Genomic DNA, 18,092 nt, shown 5'->3' with positions numbered 1-18,092 from the left:
TCATATATACAGGTCTGTACATTGACCCTCCATATATTTAGCTGAGGTGTCAGCTGAGCCCACTTACTGAGTGGGCCCCCTGGTGTTCTTTGGCAGGCAGACGTTACACAGTGGTCTTTCCTCACCGCGCCTTGGCGGCAGCTGCCCCAAGCTTTAGCGTGTCCCTCAACACGTAGTTCTGGATCTTGGAATGTGCCAGTTCGCAACACTCAGTCGGGGTCAGCTCCTTCAGCTGGAGGATTACCAGGTTTCGGACAGACCAAAGAGCGTCCTTCACCAAGTTGATGATCCTCCAGGCACAGTTGATGTGCATCTCGGTGTGCGTCCCGGGGAACAGACCATAGAGCACGGAGTCCCACGCTCGGGATGAACCTCGACAAACACTACAGCATTCCTCTCCAGACTTCCTTTGCATAGGCACATTCCGGAAGGAGGTGTGTGACAGTCTTGTCCCCTCCGCAGCAGTTTTGAGGTGCGGCAGACAGTCCGGGCGTGCATAAAGGATCTCACAGGCAGAGCCCTTCTCACCACAAGCCAAGCCATGTCTTGGTGCTCGTTGGAAAGTTCTGGCGACGAGGCATTCTGCCAAATGGCTTTGACAGTCTGCTCAGGGAACCGCTCGATAGGATCCATCCTCTCCTTTTCCCGAAGGGTCTCAAGGACACTACATGCTGACCACTTCCTGATGGACTTGTGGTCAAAGGTGTTTTTCTTCATAAATTTCTCCATGAAGGACAGGTGATACGGAACGGTCCAACTACTCGGAGCGTTCCGCGGCAGCGAGGCCAGGCCCATCCTTTGCAACACAGGGGAAAGGTAGAACCTCAGTACATAGTGACACTTGGTGTTTGCGTACCGGGAATCCACGCACAGCTTGATGCAGCCACACACAAAGGTGGCCATCAGGGTGAGGTTGGCATTGGGTGTGTTTTATCCCCAATTGCCCAGAGCTTTGTACATCGAGTCCCTTCAGACCCGGTCCATCTTTGATCTCCATATAAAATGGAAGATGCCTGGGTGACTGCAGCGGCACAGGTTCTGGGAATAGGCCAGACCTGTGCCACCTATAACAACACTGACAGTGCCTCACACCTGATGATCAGGTTTTTACCCGCAATGGAGAGTGACCATAGCTTCCATCTGCCCAGTTTCTGCCTCACTTTCTTGATACGCTCCCCCCAAGACTTGGCACACACCCCAGCCGCTCTGAACCAAATACCCAGCACCTTCAAGTGGTCAGTCCTGATGGTGAAGGGGATGAAGAATTGGTCAGCCCAGTTTGCTTGACTCTCCAAATCCATCCTCCCCTTGGCTTAAAACAGGAGTGTGATAAAATACACCCCACTTGCCTGGATGGGTAAAGCTCTAAAAACACTCAAGAACCTTGACATCATCCAGGACAAAGCAGCCTATTTGATTGGCACCACAACCACAAACATCCACTCTCTCCACCACCAATGTTCAGTAGCAACAGTGTGCATTATCTACAAGACGCACTGCAGAAACTCACCAATGCTTTTACAGCCGCAACTTCCAAGCCCACAACTACTTCTAGATACATGGAAACATCGCCACTTGCAAGTTCCTCTCCAAGCCACTCACCCTACTGTTTTGGAAATATATCGCAGTTCCTTCAGCGTCGCTGGGTCAAAATCCTGGAATTCCCTTCCCGAAGGCATTGTGGGTCAACTCACAGTGCATGGACTGTAAGTGGTTCAAGGAGGGAATTCAGCATGTCTACTATGAATCTTACCAATTTTTGTCGATACACCATAGAAAGAATCCTATCCAGATAAATCGCAGCTTCATATGGCAACTGCTCTGCCCAAGACCATAAGAAAGTACAGAGAGTCGTGAACACAGCCCAGTTCATCACGAAAATCAACCTCCCATCTATTGACTCCGTCTATGTTTCCCACTGCCTCCAGAGAGCAGCCAACATAATCAAAGACCCCTCCCACCCAGGTTATACTCCCTTCCACCCTCTTCCATTGGGCAGAAGATACAAAGGTTTTAAAACACGTACCAATTGAGTTAAGAACACCTTCTTCCCCTCTGTTATCAGACTTATGAACAGGCCTCTCATATATTAGATTTAATCTTTCTCTGCACCTTCTCTGCAGCTGGAAAAACTATATTCTGCATTCTGTTCCATTACCCCAATGTACATATATAAAGTATAATTTGCCTGCCTGGCACACAAAACAATACTTTTCAGCTGTGTCTTGGTACATGTGACAATAATAAACCAAGTCAAATCAAACTAAAGACAGCTCACTACTTCCCTCTAAAGGGCAACTAGGGTTGGATAATAATGCTGTCCCAGCTAATGATGTATACAAGCCATGATTTTAACCCGGGTTCAATTCCCAGGTTTGATTCGATGAGCGAATAAAAGAAAAACAAATAGCCACAACATTCTGAAGCACCCAATGTCAAGTTCCCTTTACGACGTATTATCCATTGAATGTTTAAAATTGAAGCAAATGTCTGATTTTCTCTCTTCACCTTCATTGCAATGTCAGCATTTACTGTTTCAAACTCATCCATCACAATCATCCAGCAACTTCAAGTAAGGGTTAAACACAACCTCCCACAGAATGCCCATAGGAAGAAGCATTTATCTTTATTTACGAAAGAGAACATTAAGAGCTGTTTTTTATCAGGAAATATTTTGATATCTGCATTAGCCTGCCTCTTCCACTTGCCTCTCACAGGCTGTCAGCAGTTGATGTTCTCCTGGGACCACTTTGTGGATCAAAGCTGTGCTGAACAAATATTATAGCATTTCTCCTCCTTGTAATGTTCACTGCTGGAGCTTGTCAATCAGACAACTGACAAGGCTGTTCCTGATATCGGGCCCTGGTTTTATCAGGCTCCCCTTTCCTTCGTCAAAAGCCCTGTCGACATCCTCACAACAGCCTAATTAGCTGGTATATCATTGTGCTTCAATTTTGAGCATCAATAGAACATTCAGATAACATTATTGAGATATCGCGGGAGAAACAGTTGTGAAAGGAAACCAACTTCATCCCAAAGGAACATTAGGCAAAGTCATAGCCACAGACAGGCTGAGGTGATATGATCAAATGGTTTGCTTGGCCATTTCAAAGGGTGGTCAAGGGTCAATGTTTGCTGTTTAAGTCTGGAATCATGTATAATCCAAAATGGTAAGGTTATTAAGCTTCCTTTGCAATCTATTAAGAGGTAAATAAGCCAGTGGTACTTGAATGATCATTGGCAGTATCATGATCACTTTCCCCAATACTCTGTTTTATTTCTATTTCTGATGAAAGGCTATTGATATTAAATATTAATTCTCTTTCTCTCTCTCCACAGATGCTGCCTGACCTCCTGAGGTTCCTGATTTATTATGCTCTTATTCCATGCTTTTGAAACTAAATTCAAATTCTCAAGTGCTGATGAGTCACTCAGAAGTATCACACTCAGAATTGTTACAATGCAGTTAAGAGGCCATTGGGCCCATTGTATTAGATAGGGTGAGAGCTTTTTTCCTCGGATGGTGATGGCTAACATGAGGGGACATATCTTCAAATTGAAGGTTGATAGATATAGGACAGATGTCAGGGGTAGATTCTTTGCTCAGGGAGTAGTAAGGGCGTGGAATGCCCTGCCTACAACAGTAGTAGATTTGCCAACTTTATGGGCATTTAAATGGTCATTGGATAAACATATGGATGATAATGGAATAGTGCAGGTTAGATGGGCTTCAGATTGGTTTCACAGGGCTGTGCAATATTGAGAGCTGAAGGGGCTGTACTGCACTGTAAGTTCTATGATCTATGTTCTATGTGAGAGTGCCATATATGAATACTACATAAAGGAAGATCAGTAAAATAAGAAGCTGGAGAATGTAATGTGGTCCTTTAAACTTTCTCTGTCACTGAATATAATCATTATCGATCTTCTCCATCAACTCCACATTATCATATCCCTTAATTTCCTTTGTTCCTAAATCTTTACTGTTCACTGTCTTGAACATAGTCAACCCAAAGATGAGAGAAAGTAAGGACTGCAGATGCTGGAGAGTCAGAATCAAAAAATGTAGTGCTGGAAAAGCACGGCAGATCAGGCAGCTTCCGGGGGGGCAGGAGGGAAGATGTTTCGGGTCTATGCCCTTTGTCAGGAACGTGGAGGGGGGTGGGGAGAAGGGGGCTGAGGGATAAAAAAGCCAAAGATATGCAGGTTAAGTGGATTGGCCACGCTAAATTGCTCATGGTGCGCAGGGATGTGTAGGCTAGGTATGTTAGCCATGGGGATTGCAGGGTTACTGGGATATGGTGCGGGGTGAGTCTGGATGGGATGCTCTTTGGAGGGTTGGAGTGGGCCCAGTGGGCCGAATAGCCTGCTTCCTCACTGTAGGGATTCTATGATTCTATGACTGAAAACCTACAGCTCTTCGGATTAGAGAATTCCAAAGTTTTACAACTTTCGGAGTTAGGAGATGCTGCCTCTTCTCTCTGCCATACATGATTGGCCACTTATTCTGAGTCTATGACTCTTGGTTCTTGATACTTCAGACAGGGGATAATATATTCTCAGTGCCAGATATGAACATAGGAGTAGATGATTTGGTCCTTTGCTTTATCATTTTCTTTTGTATATTCTGGGGATTGGGGATCGCTGGCTGGGCCAGTATTTGTTGCCCATCCCTCATTGCCCTTTGAGAAGGTGGGGGTGAGCTGCCTTCTTGAACCGCTGCAGTCTACGTTTTAGACCCACAAAGCTGTGAAGGAGGGAATTCCAGGATTTTGGCCGAATGACACTGAAGGAAGGGTGATGTATTTCCAAGTCAGGATGGTGATTGGCTTGGGGGGAAACATGCAGGTGATGCTGTTCCCATGTATCTGCTGCTGTTGTCCTCTAGATAGCAATGGTGTGAATTTAAATTAATATTCTATAACATGTAAGCACATCCTATTTTCAGGGTGGCATGGTGCCTCAGTGGTTAGTACTGCTGCCTCACAGCGCCAGGGACCTGGGTTCGATTCCCTCCTCGGGCGACTGTCTATGTGGAGTATGCACATTCTCCCTGTGTCTGTGTGTGGGTGCTCTGGTTTCCTCCCACAATCCAAAGATGTGTGGGCCAGGCGAATTGGCTATGCTAAATTTCCCGTAGTGTTAGGTGCATTAGTCAGGGGTAACTATGGGTCGGGGTGGGTTACTCTTTGGAGGATCGGTGTGGACTTGTTGGGCCAAAGGGCCTGTTTCTATACTGTAGGAAATCTAATCCTATCATATAAGATAATAGATACAAATCTAGTCTGACAAACCCTTAAAGAATTGTACATATTTCAATTAAAACACTTCATATTCTTAAACACAGTATATACATGTAGTGCTACATTGTATGGATGTGCAAATATGGAAAAGACTCACTGTTGGTCTGGATTTTTGGGAACTAAATGTACATATGCAACACATTGTAATGCATAATACTCTGAGAGAGACTCACGGTTGGTATGTTGCCTCCCAGGTGCCAGGGTTCATGATATCTCTGATTGTGTTTTCGGAATCCTTGCAGGGGGGCGCAGCCCAAATTGTGGTCCACATAGGCACCAATGACATAGGTAGGAACAGGGATGGGGATTTAAGGCAGAAATTCAGGGAGCTAGGGTGGAAGCTTAGAGCTAGAACAAACAGAGTTGTTATCTCTGGTTTGTTGCCCGAGCCATGTGCCAGTGAGGCAAGGAATAGGGAGAGAGAGGAGTTGAGCGTGTGGCTACAGGGATGGTGCAGGAGGGAGGGTTTTGGATTCCTGGATAATTGGGGTTCTTTCTGGGGTAGATGGGACCTGTACAAACAGGATGGTCTTCACCTGAACCAAAGGTGTACCAATATCTTGGAGAGAATATTTGCTAATGTTGTTCGGGTGGGTTTAAACTAATTCAGCAGGGGAATGGGAACCTAAATTGGAGTTCAAGTATAGAGGAGGTTGAGAGTAGGGAGGTCCGAAATAAGGTTTTAGGATCGCAAGAGGACGCTGGCAAGCAAAACGTTGGTTTGAAGTGTATCTATTTCAATGTCAGGAGCATTCGGAATTAGATAGGTGAACATGCAGCATGGGTTGGCACTTGGGATTTCAATGTTGTGGCCATTTCAGAGACAGGGATAGAACAGGGATAGGAACGATTATTGGAGGTTGTGGGGTTTAGCTGTTTCAATAAGAAAGAGAAGATGGTAAAAGAGGTGGGAGCGTGGCATTGTTAATCAAGGGTAGTATTACAGCAGCTGAAATAACATGTGAGAATCCATACATTGAGGTATTTTGAGTTGAGGTTAGAAACAATAAAGGAGAGGTCATCCTGTTGGTAGTTTCTTATAGGCCTCCAAATTGTTCCAGGGATGTAAAGGAAAGGATAGCAAAGATCATTCTTGATAGGAGCGAGAGAGACAGGGTAGTTGTTATGGGGGACTTTAACTTCCCAAATATTGACTGGGAATACTACAGTTCAAGTAGTTTAGATCGATCAGTTTTTGTTCAATGTGCACAGGAGGGTTTTCTGACACAGTATGTAGACAGGCCAACAAGGGGTGATGCCATATTGGATTTGGTACTGAGGAATGAACCTGGTCAGGTGTTAGATTTGGAGATAGGTGAGCACTTTGGCGATAGTGACCATAATTTGGTTATGTTTACAATAGCAATAGGCAGGGATAAAGGTTTAACTGGGGGAAGGGCAATTATGATGAAATTAGGCAAGGTTTAGGATGCATTGGATGGGGAAGGAAACTGCAGGAGAAGGACACAGTTGAAATGTGGAGCTTATTCAACGAACAGCTACTGCGGGTCAGGCAGGGAAGTAGTTGTCGTGAGAGGGAGCCATGGTGTATAAAAGAAGTTGAAGCTCTTGTCAAGAGGAAGAGGAAGGCTTATGTGAGGATGAGGTGTGAAGGCTCCGTTAGGGGGCTTGAGAGCTATAGGATAGCCAGCAAAGATCTAAAGAGAGGGCTATGAAGAGCCAGGAGGGGACATGAGAAGTAGTTGGTGGATAGGATCAAGGAAAAGCCTAAGGCCTTCTATAGATATATCGGGAATAAAAGAATGACTAGAGTAAGATTAGGGCCAATCAAAGACAGTAGTGGGAAGTTGGGTATGGAATCTGAGGATATCAGGGAAGTGCTTAATGAAGTATTCACATTGGAAAAGGGCAATGTTAGTGAGAATACGGAGATACAGGCTACTAGATTAGATGGGACTGCAGTTGACAACGAAGTCATTTTAGCATTTTTGGAAGATCTGAATATAGGTAAGACTCCTGGACAGGAAAGGATTTGTCCTCAGATTCTCTGGGAAACCAGCGAGGAGATTGCAAAGTCTTTGGCTTTGATCTTTATGTCATCATTGTCAACAGGAGTAGCGCCAGAAGACTAGAGGATAGCCAACATTGTTCCCTTGTTTAAGAAGCGGAGTAGAGACAACTCTGGTAATTATAGACCAGTGAGGTTATTTCAGTTGTGGGTAAGGTGTTGGAAAGGGTTGTAAGAGATAGGATTTATAATCATCTGGAAAGGAATAATTTGATTAGGGATAGTCAAAACGGTTTTGTGAAGGGTAAGTCGTGCCGTACAAACATTATTGAATTCTTTGAGAAGGTGACAAAACAGGTGATGAAGGGAAGGCAGTTGATGTGGTGTATATGGACTTCAGTAAGGTGTTTGCTACTGTTCCACACAGTAGGCTATTGCTCAAAGTAAGGAGTTTTGGGATTGAAGCTGATTTACCGAATTGGATCAGAAATTGGCTCGCTGAAAGAAGTCAGAAGGTGATGGTTGATGGGAAATTTTCATCCTGGAGCTCAGTTACCAGTAGTGTGCTGCAAGGATCTGCTTTGGGGCCACTGCTGTTTGTCATTTTTATAAATGATCTGAATGTAGGCATAGAAGGATGGGTTAGTAAATTTGCAGATGACACTAAGGTAGGCAGAGTTGTGGATAGTGTCAAAAGATGTTGTGGGTTACAGAGGGACATAGATAAGATGCAGAGCTGGGCTGAGAAGTGGCAAATGGAGTTTAATATAGAAAAATGTGAAGTAGTTCACTTCAGAAGAAATAACAGGAATGCAGAGTAGGGCTAATGGCAAAATCCTTAGCAGTGTAGATAAACAGAGACATCTCAGTGTCCTGGTGCATAAATCCTTGAAAGTTGCCACCCAGGTTAATAGGATTGTTAAGAAGGCATATGGTGTGTTGGTGTTTATTGGTAGGGGGATTGAGTTTCAGAGCCACAAGGTCATGCTTCAGCTGTACAAGATACTGGTAAGGCCGCACCTGGAGTATTGTATGTTCTGGTCACTGCATTACAGGAAGAATATGGAAGCTTTGGAAAGGGTTCAGAGAAGATTTACTAGGATGTTGCCTGAAATGGAAGGAAGTTCTTTTAAGGAAAGGCTGAGGGAACTGAGGCTGTTTTCTTTCGAGAGAAGAAGGTTGAGAGATTACTTAATCGAGACGTATAAGATAATCAGAGGGTTAGATAGGGTGGACAGTGAGAGCCTTTTTCCTCGGATGGTGAAAGCTAACATGAGGGGACATAGCTTTAAATTAAGGGGTTTTAGACTTCAGATATCAGGCATAGTTTCTTTACTCGGAGAGTAGTAAGGCCTGCCTGAAACAGTAGTAGACTCGCCCACATTAAGGGCATTTAAATGGGCATTGGATATACATATGGATAATAATAGAACAGTGTAGGGTTAGTTGGGCATCAGATTAATTGCACAGGTTGGCGCAAGATTGAGGGCTGAACGGCCTGTAGTGCATTGTAACGTTCTATGCTCTATGTTCTCTGATAAGTATGTACCTGTCAGACAGGGAGAAAGTTGTCAAGTGCAGGAGCTCTGGTTTACTAAGGAAGTTGAATCACTTGTCAAGAGGAAGAAGAAGATTTATGTTAGGATGAGATGTGAAGGCTCTGTTAGGGTGAGTGAGAGTTACAAGGTAGCCAGGAAAGACTGAAAGAGAGAGCTAAGACAAGCGAGAGGGGAAATAAGAAGTTGTTGGCGGATAGGATCAGGGTAAACCCTAAAGCTTTCTAGCGATATATAAGGGATAAAAAAAAGACTAGAGTAAGATTAGGATCAATCAAGGACAGTAGTGGGAAGTTGTGCATGGTGTCAGAGGAGATAGGGGAAGCACAAAATGAGTATATTTCGTGAGTATTCACATTGGAAAAAGACTGTGCTGTCCAGGAGAATACTGAGAAACAGGCTATTAGACTAGATGGGATTGAGGTTCAATAAGGAGGAGGTGTTAGAAATTCTTAAAACTGCGAAAATAGATAAATCCCTTGGGCTGGATGGGATTTATCCAAGGATTCTCTGGGAAGACAGGGAGGAGATTATCAAGCCTTTGGCTTTGATCTTTATGTCATCATTGTCTACAGGAATAGTGCTAGAAGGTTGGAGGATAGCAAATGATATTCCCTTGTTCACAAAAAGGAGTAGAGACAGGGAGAAAGTTTTCCAGTGCAGGGGCTGTGGTTTACTAAGGAAGTTGCATCTCTTGTCAAGAGGAAGAAGGAGGCTTATGTTAGGATGAGCTGTGAAAGTAATTGTAGACCAGTGAGCCTTACTTTGGTTGTCGGTAAAATGTTGGAAAAGGTTATAAGAAATAGGACTTATAACCATCTCAATAAGAATAAGTTGATTAGGGATAGTCAGTACAGTTTTATGAAAGGTAGGTCGTGCCTCACAAACCTTATGGAGTTTTTTGAGATGATGACCAAATTGGTGGATGAGGGTAAAGCCATTGATGTGGTGTATGTGGATTTCAGATAGGCGCTTGATAAGGTTCCACACTGTAGGCTATTGCACAAAGCATGGAGGCATGGGATTGATGGAAATTTAATGGTTTGGATCAGAAATTGGCTAGCTGAAAGAAAACAGAGGGTGGTTGATGGGAAATGGTCTCCCTGGCGTACAGTTACTAGTTGTGTGCCGCAAGAGTCTGTTTTAGGTCTACTGCTATTTGTCATTTTATAAACGACCTGGATGAGGGCGTAGAAGGATGGATTAGTAAATTTGTGGCTGACACTAAGGTTGGTACAGTAATGGATGGTGCCAAAGGATGTTATAGTTTACAGAGGGACATAGAAAAGCTGCAGAGCTGAGCTGAGAGGTGGCAAATGGAGTTTAATGCAGTAAAGTGTGAGGTGAATCACTTTGGAAGAAGTAACAGAGATGCAGAGCATTGGGCAAATGTTAAGATTCTAGGTAGTGTAGATGAACAGAGCGGTCTCAGTGTTCATGTGCATAGATCCCTGAAAGTTGCCACCCAGGTTGATAGGGTTGTTAGGAAGGCATATGGTGTGTTAGCTTTTATTAGTAGAGGGATCGAGTTTCGGAACCATGAGGTTATGCTACAGCTGTACAAAACTCTGGTGCAGCCGCACTTGGAGTATTGTGTACAGGTCACCGCATGTGAAAGCTTTGGAAAGGGTTCAGAGGAGACTTACTAGGATGTTGCTTGGTATGGAGGCTAAATCTTATGAGGAAACGTTGAGGGACTTGAAACTGTTTTCGTTAGGGAGAAGGGAGGTTGCGAGGTGACTTAATTGAGACATATAAGAAAATCAGAGGGTGAGATAGGGTGGAAAGTGAAAGCCTTTTTACTCAGATGGTGACAACGAGCATGAGGGGACATAGCTTTAAATTAAGGGGTGATAGATGTAAGACAGATGTCAGAGATAGTTCTTTACTCAGAGTAGTGGGGTGTGGAATTCACTGCCTGCAACTGTTGTGGACTCGCCAACTTGTAGGACATTTAAATGGTCATTGGATAGATGTATGGATGAGAATGGAGTAATGTCAGATGGGCTTCAGATTGGTTTCACAAGGCAGCACAACATCGAGGGCTGAAGGGCCTGTACTGTGCTGTAATGTTCTTGACAGGTTTGGAGGATCTGAGCTACAGGGAGAGGCTGAACAGGCTGGGGCTGTTTTCCCTGGTACGTTGGAGGCTGAGGGGTGACCTTACAGAGGTTTACAAAATTATGAGGGGCATTGATAGGATAAATAGACAAAGTCTTTTCCCTGGGGTCAGGGAGTCCAGAACTAGAGGGCATAGGTTTAGGGTGAGAGGGGAAAGATACAAAAGAGACCTAAGGGGCAACTTTTTTACACAGAGGGTGGTACGTGTATGGAATGAGCTGCCAGAGGATGTGGTGGAGGCTGGTAGAATTGCAACATTTAAGAGGCATTTGGATGGGTATATGAATAGGAAGGGTTTGGAGGGATATGGGCCTGGTGCTGGCAGGTGGGACTAGATTGGGTTGGGATATCTGTTCGGCATGGACGGGTTGGACTAATGGGTCTGTTTCCATGCTATAAATCTCTATGACTCTAAGTGTGAGCTGAAATGGTGGAAGACATGACCATAATCTTCCAGGCTTCATGAGACTCAGGGGTGATGTCCACATAATTACAAATATTACACACTTGTATGAAAAAAGGGCAATACTCTTAGCCCAATAACTATTGACCAGCAAGATTAAATTCACCGATAAGGAAGCACCAACAAACAATAGCCATCTCTTCTTACATGAAGCTCGTCATCACTGAAGCATAGACTGGAATTGTGCGGTAGGTCCATGCAGATATGTTGATGTGTGGCTCCACGAAATTTGCCCAGGAAATTGAAATTTCTGACAATTATCACTATCTGGAGTGCTCTGAATGTCCCTCCATGGGGCGGATATGGTTCTAACACCGATCAACCTCACTGCAGGGACTGGGGTTTGATTCCACCTCGGACGACTGTCCAACTTATTTATCTCTCAGCCCCCTTCCCCCTCCCCATTTCTCATGAAGGGTTTATGTCTGAAACCTCGACTCTCCTGCTTGTCGGATGCTGCCTGACCTGCTGGGCTTTTCCAAGCACCACACGTTTTGACTCTGACTCTCCAGCATCTGCAGTCCTCACTTTCTCCAACTTGCTAAATTGCCCATAGTGTCCAGAGTTGTGCAGGCTAGGCAATTAGCCATGGGAAATGCAGGGTTGCAGGAATAGAGTAGGTAGTGGGTTTGGTTGGGAAGCTCTCCGGAGGTTGGTGTGCACTCGATAGGCTGAATGGCCTAATTCCACACTGTAAAGATTCTATGAGTCACTCCTCTGCTAATAGCATCAATTCCTGCCACAAACTAGACTTTTCCAGTTTTTGCTCTTGGCATTGGGTGCCCCTAAATAGAGTTCACCATATGAACTTCAGGCCCTGAGCTATCCCACTGTTATGTCGTGGTAATGTCACTCATAATCTGAAGGCCTGGTCTAATGTTCTCAGGATAAGGATTCAAAGCTTACCATAGCATAAAGTCTAATTTGAATTCATTGACCATCCCTAATTGCCCAGAGGACAATTAAGAGTCAACCAACACTGAGTCACATGTAGACCAGATCAAGCAAGGATGGCAGATTTCCTTCCCGAAAGTTATCAGTGAACCAGATGGGATTCTATAGTCAATGGTAATTATACTGTTATATTATTTGAGTTAGAATCCCTACAACGTGAAAACAGGCCATTTGACCTTACAAGTCCACATGGATCCTTCGAACAATAACCCACCCAGACCAATTCCCCTGCATTACCCCTGACCAATACACCTAGCCTACACATCCCTGAATACTTTGGGCAATTTAGCATGGCCAGTTCACCAGACCTGCACAGCTTTGGACTGTGGAAGGAAACTGGAGCACCCGGAGAAACCCACGCAGACACAGGGAGAATATGCAAACTTCACACAGAGTCACTCAAGGGTGGAACTAAACCCAGGTTGCTGGTGCTGAGAGGCAGCATTGCTATCTACTGTGCCACCCCAACTAATTATATGATGAGTCTCACTTCTAATTCCAGTCAATTTTAAAATTAATCCAAATTTCACCATTGGATTCAAAGATATCTATCCAACTCAATGAAAGGTCAGCACATTATTTTGAGAATACAGCTTCTGATCATAATTGGAAGATCCAGGTCAATAATTTGATACAAAATAATAGTCATACAGATAATTGTACATTATTGAATACTGCAAGCATGGATTATTTCAGGGAAAATTATGCTGAACGCACATGTTGTACCATTTTATAGATAGATCAGAGAGCGTTCATGAGATTAATGTTGTCTGAAATAACTCCACTAAGGTCAGTATCCTGTTGCCATATCACCTTTTATTTGCATGAGCTTAATACATGATGCTGACCCAGCTAGCTCAGAGCCAGCTCCTAGGGTAAGTGGAACGCCTGGCCCTCCTGTTTATAAAGAGAGGAAAAAAAAATAATGTTTTATTAAAAAAATTACAAAAATACAGTTTACAAGAAACAGTTATTGTTAACAGCTGTAGACAACAGCAATTTGACAAAGGAGAGGAGCGGCAAAGCCAGGCCCCAAACCCTACCGTTCAACCAGTTTACAGGGAGATGAGGACAAACCTCAAATCCCAGTTTCACATGACAAGACAGGGACAATGACATTTGTACATAAAAGGACAATCCAGTTACATAAAGTGCACACAATACAGACCCAGCAAGCCCCTGTCCCTCCCACCTTCTGACCACTAAGGCAGCCCGCCCCTACCCACCTTCCGGTTCTCAGTCCACCTCACACCCCTTCCAGTTCTTTGTCTGCCCCGAAACACCTTGCGACCACCTCTAGGACAGCCCGCCCTGGTAGCCGCCCAGGGTGACAGCAGGCAGGATGGCCTACCCACCTTCCAGCTTCACTAACCACCCTCAGCACTTTTTGACCACCTCTGGAGCAGCCCAGCCCAGTACCTGCCCAGGGTGACAGCGCTGAGGATAGCTACTGGCCTTCTGGCTCTCGGTCTGCCCCTACGTACCATAGGACTCTCACCCACCCTTTTGCACCTCCGACCAGTGGGCTATCCTGGCACACCTATAGGGCAGCCCGTCCCCTTCTCTGGGACGACAGCGTGTAGGGTAGCCCACAAGCCTTCCGGATCTCAGCCCGCCCCTACACGCCTTCTGGCTCTCGGCTGCACTGACACCTTTCGACCACCTGTAGGACAGCCCATCCTGATTACCCCTTATCGGGACGACAGTGCTCAGAACAGCCTACCCACCATCTGGCTCTCGGGGCGACTGGCATCAGGATGGCCTACCCACCCTTCGGCTTTTGGGACAGCCTACCAACCTTCAGGTTCACAGGATGGCCTACCCACCCTCCAGCTCTCAGGGTGACAGCTTTCAGGATGACGCATGAGCCTCCCAGCTCACAGCAAGGCCTGCCAGACCCAGGGACACGCAAGACAGTGCAGGTGATAGACCCAGGAAACACCACAATACAGTTAGTTACCCAAAAAAAAAACCTCATTTCTGGTACACAGTCCAAATCTATGCAGTCTTCAAGATATAGAATCCATTTCTAGGAAGAGTCCACTCCAGTATACGGTGTACGTTGTCAGAAATAGAGTCCACTCCAAACTGCAGAGTCCATTGCTAAAAACAGAGTCCACAACCAAGGGCAGAGTCCACTCCTGAAGGCAGCAAATGCACACCCCACAGCACCCAGGTGTTCAGTCTCCATAGAGTCCTGGCCCAGCCTTGGAAAACCAGGCCTACTCACAGGAACAGTACATTGTACAGGTGCAGTTAACTCACAGGGGTTTGGTCCACTCCTGAAGGAAAGGTCTGCTGCCAAACTCCAGGATACAGCAACTGCTCACCTCCCAGCACACACATGGGTGTTCAATCTTCAGAGGCCCAGTCCCAGGGCTAGGCCTCCTCACAGGAACAGCTCCTCTGGTAAAATGTATGTCTTCCACAGGGCTCAGTCCAAAACACCAATAAAAAGTGAAGACACACACAAAAAAAAACTACAGTCCAAGGGCGAAGCCCTACCATAAAATTAACATTGTCCTTCTCTTAAAAAGAGTAAGAGGAGAAAAGGATAACACATAGGCTGTAACCAGCCAGTGAAACAACAATTCCCTAATGAGAACTGAGTTACACCTGAAACACATTGTGTGCATCAGGAGTTTAACAATCAGTCCTCACTAAAAGGAATGCCAGTTAACAAACTGGCTAAATAATTCAGCCAGTTCAGTAATCAGGTTTCTGCCTTCCAATAAAAGAGAAGCAGAAACTCACAGTAACATACTGACTGTAACACCAGCCTACACAGAGTCAGTCCCCTAAATTAAGAAGACCTCTGAATCTCCTGGTTTTTTTTTTACTACCACCTAAGTGCGGTAGTGTTTATTATTTCCCCAGCACCCATGGTGTGTGTGTGCAGGTGTAAGACACAGTGAAAGACACAAAGTGCACGAATCTTTATTCAAATTCCACCACCAGGAAGATAAGAAAATACCCGGGTGGCCAGTGACAAACACTGCCCTTCACATTAAAGGGCAGTGCTGTGTGATCAAAACAGTGAAGGGGAGGGTAGGGACTAAATCAAAATAGAATTGGAGGGAGAAATGATGCACTCCACTCTCTGCAGCGCCCACCTCTCCCTGAACAACTCCAGGGTGTTGGTCGACACCGCGTGCTCCTTCTCCAAGGACAGAATCTCCTGTTTACTTTTTCTTTTTTTTTCTTTTTTTTCCCCACACTACCGTCTAACCGCGGTAGTGCTTATTTTTTCCCCAGCACCCATGGTGTGTGTGTGCAGGTGTGAGACACAGTGAAAGACACAAAGTGCACGAATTTTTATTCCATTTCCACCACCAGGAAGATAGGAAAACACCTGGGTGGCCAGTGACAAACACTGCCCTTCACATTAAAGGGCAGTGCTGTGTGATCAAAACAGTGAGGGGGAGGGTAGGGACTAAATCAAAATAGAGTTGGAGGGAGAAATGATGCACTCCACTCCCTGCGGCGCCCACCTCTCCCTGAACAATTCCAGGGTGTTGGTCGACACCGCATGCTCCTTCTCCAAGGACAGAATCTCCTGTTTATTTATTTTAGTTGGAGGTGAGTAACTCCTCTTTTTTTTCATATTTCTTTTCTTTTTTTTTTCTTTTTTTATATTAACTCCCACACTACCACCTAAGTGCGGTAGTGCTTATTTTTTTCCCCAGCACCCATGGTGTGTGTGTGCAGGTGTGAGACACAGTGAAAGACACAAAGTGCACCAATCTTTATTCAATTTCCACCACCAGGAAGATAGGAAAACACCCGGGTGGCCAGTGACAAGCACTGCCCTTCACATCAAAGGGCAGTGCTGTGTGATCAAAACAGTGAAGGGGAGGGTAGGGACTAAATCAAAATAGAGTTGGAGGGAGAAATGATGCACTCCACTCCCTGCGGCACCCATCTCTCCCTGAACAACTCCAGGGTGTTGGTCGACACCGCGTGCTCCTTCTCCAAGGACAGAATCTCCTGTTTATATCTGTCAGCCAGGGATTCCTGACTGGCCCAGGTTAACAGCCCCAATCAGGGAACTCATATTCTATGAGGTCCACCTGGCTGACACTATTCCAATCACCGTACCCCTCTCCCTTCTGTAGCCCGTTCTTTTTTTTATGGATTCTCCTGGAATATTTTCTCACCAGGTCTAGTTGCTCTGGCTCAGCCTCAAACTGCCTGTTGTACCCAGAGTGTCTCATGTGAAACTCCTTCTTCAGGCACTGACAATGTCATGGCTGCAACATCTGCCGTCTCTATCTTGTCCTCAGAGGTTTTTTCGACGTTAGGCAGAAGGGGGGGAGAACCCACAGGTTCTGACAGCCTTGCTGGATGTTCTGAGGGGCTTACTCTTGCTCCCTTTGCAAGGCTGCAGCTTTCATGTGGTCCACGTGCTTGTTCAGGACTGCCTCACCTACCCAAACCTTGTACATCACAGAACCTGATCTCATCCATGCCTCTTATCCATGCAAAGCCATTCCCATGGTTTCGACACCAAACTTTATCCCCTGCAGTAAACTCTCTCTCTCACTTATCTGAGTCTTGTATCCAGCACTGGTGTCCCTGATGCATTTTCACACATTCCCTCCGCCCCCCCAACCCCCCGCAGGTCTGGGAAGATCAGGTTTAACCTTGTGTAGAATCTTCTCCCCACCAGCAACACTGCCAGAGCTATCCCTGTAGTTCAATGAAGGGCATTCTTGATGCCCAAAATGTCGACTCTCCTGCTCCCCGGATGTTGCCTGACCTGCTGTGCTTTTCCAGCCCCACACCTTTCGATTCCGATCTCCAGAATCTGTTGTCCTCACTTTCTCCCGGCTGGTCCAATAAGGAAATTTGAACCGGGACAGTTTGTATCAAGTGAAACGATAGGCTGTTTCTTTAAGGCTACCTTCAAATTTGGACTGCTCTTTCCACCAGACCATTGGACAATAGATGGTATGGAGCTGTCCTTAAATGCTACATGCCATTTGACATAAGGAAATACTCCAAATCCCAGCTGGCAAATGATTGTCTGCTGTCTGTCTATGCATTCAGAATAACAGCCCACCGCTGAATTCGCTCTAAAGCATTGGCAGTATGGACCTGCCTGCTTTAAAGCTGTTGCAAGGATTTGTGGTCCATTCCTATTACAAATTTATATCTACAAAGACACTGGTGGAACTTTCTTACACCAAAGATGACTATCAAACCTTCCTTCCCAATCTGGGTATATGTTTGTTCAGCATCAGCCAAAGCCCATGAAGCATATATTATTGGGTGTTCCTCTCCTTTGGACCACCAGTGAGCCAACACTACCACAATACCATACAGGAAGGCATCACGTGTCAGTACCATCTCTTGCTTGGGATTGTAGTAGATGACAATAGCTGCTTCACTTCACTAAAAGCTACACAGAGTCTTAGTGATGAAATCCTTTCCAAGGCGGACCATTTTTCAGCATCGAATGTAAGCCCGACAGGCTGGAGGTTGGTTACATGTGAATTTCCTGCAACAATTAATCAGCTGAAGGAAGATGCTAAAATCTGGTACAGACATGGGAGCTGGGGCACATCTGATTGCCCTCACTTTATCTTCCAATAGGTGCAACTCAGCAACTCTTGCACTCTGTAGCCCAAACAGGTCACTTGGAGTGCCTGGAACATAGTTTCCACCCCTAAGTCATACATCTATCCTGGAGAAACTTTTAAACATGATGTCTAAGTTCTCTAAAT

Source organism: Chiloscyllium plagiosum, unplaced genomic scaffold (genome assembly GCF_037043375.1).
Source record: "Chiloscyllium plagiosum isolate Xiang-an unplaced genomic scaffold, Cpla_swu_hap1 HiC_scaffold_17, whole genome shotgun sequence".
Lineage (NCBI taxonomy): Eukaryota > Metazoa > Chordata > Chondrichthyes > Orectolobiformes > Hemiscylliidae > Chiloscyllium > Chiloscyllium plagiosum.
This window is presented reverse-complemented; position numbering follows the sequence as displayed.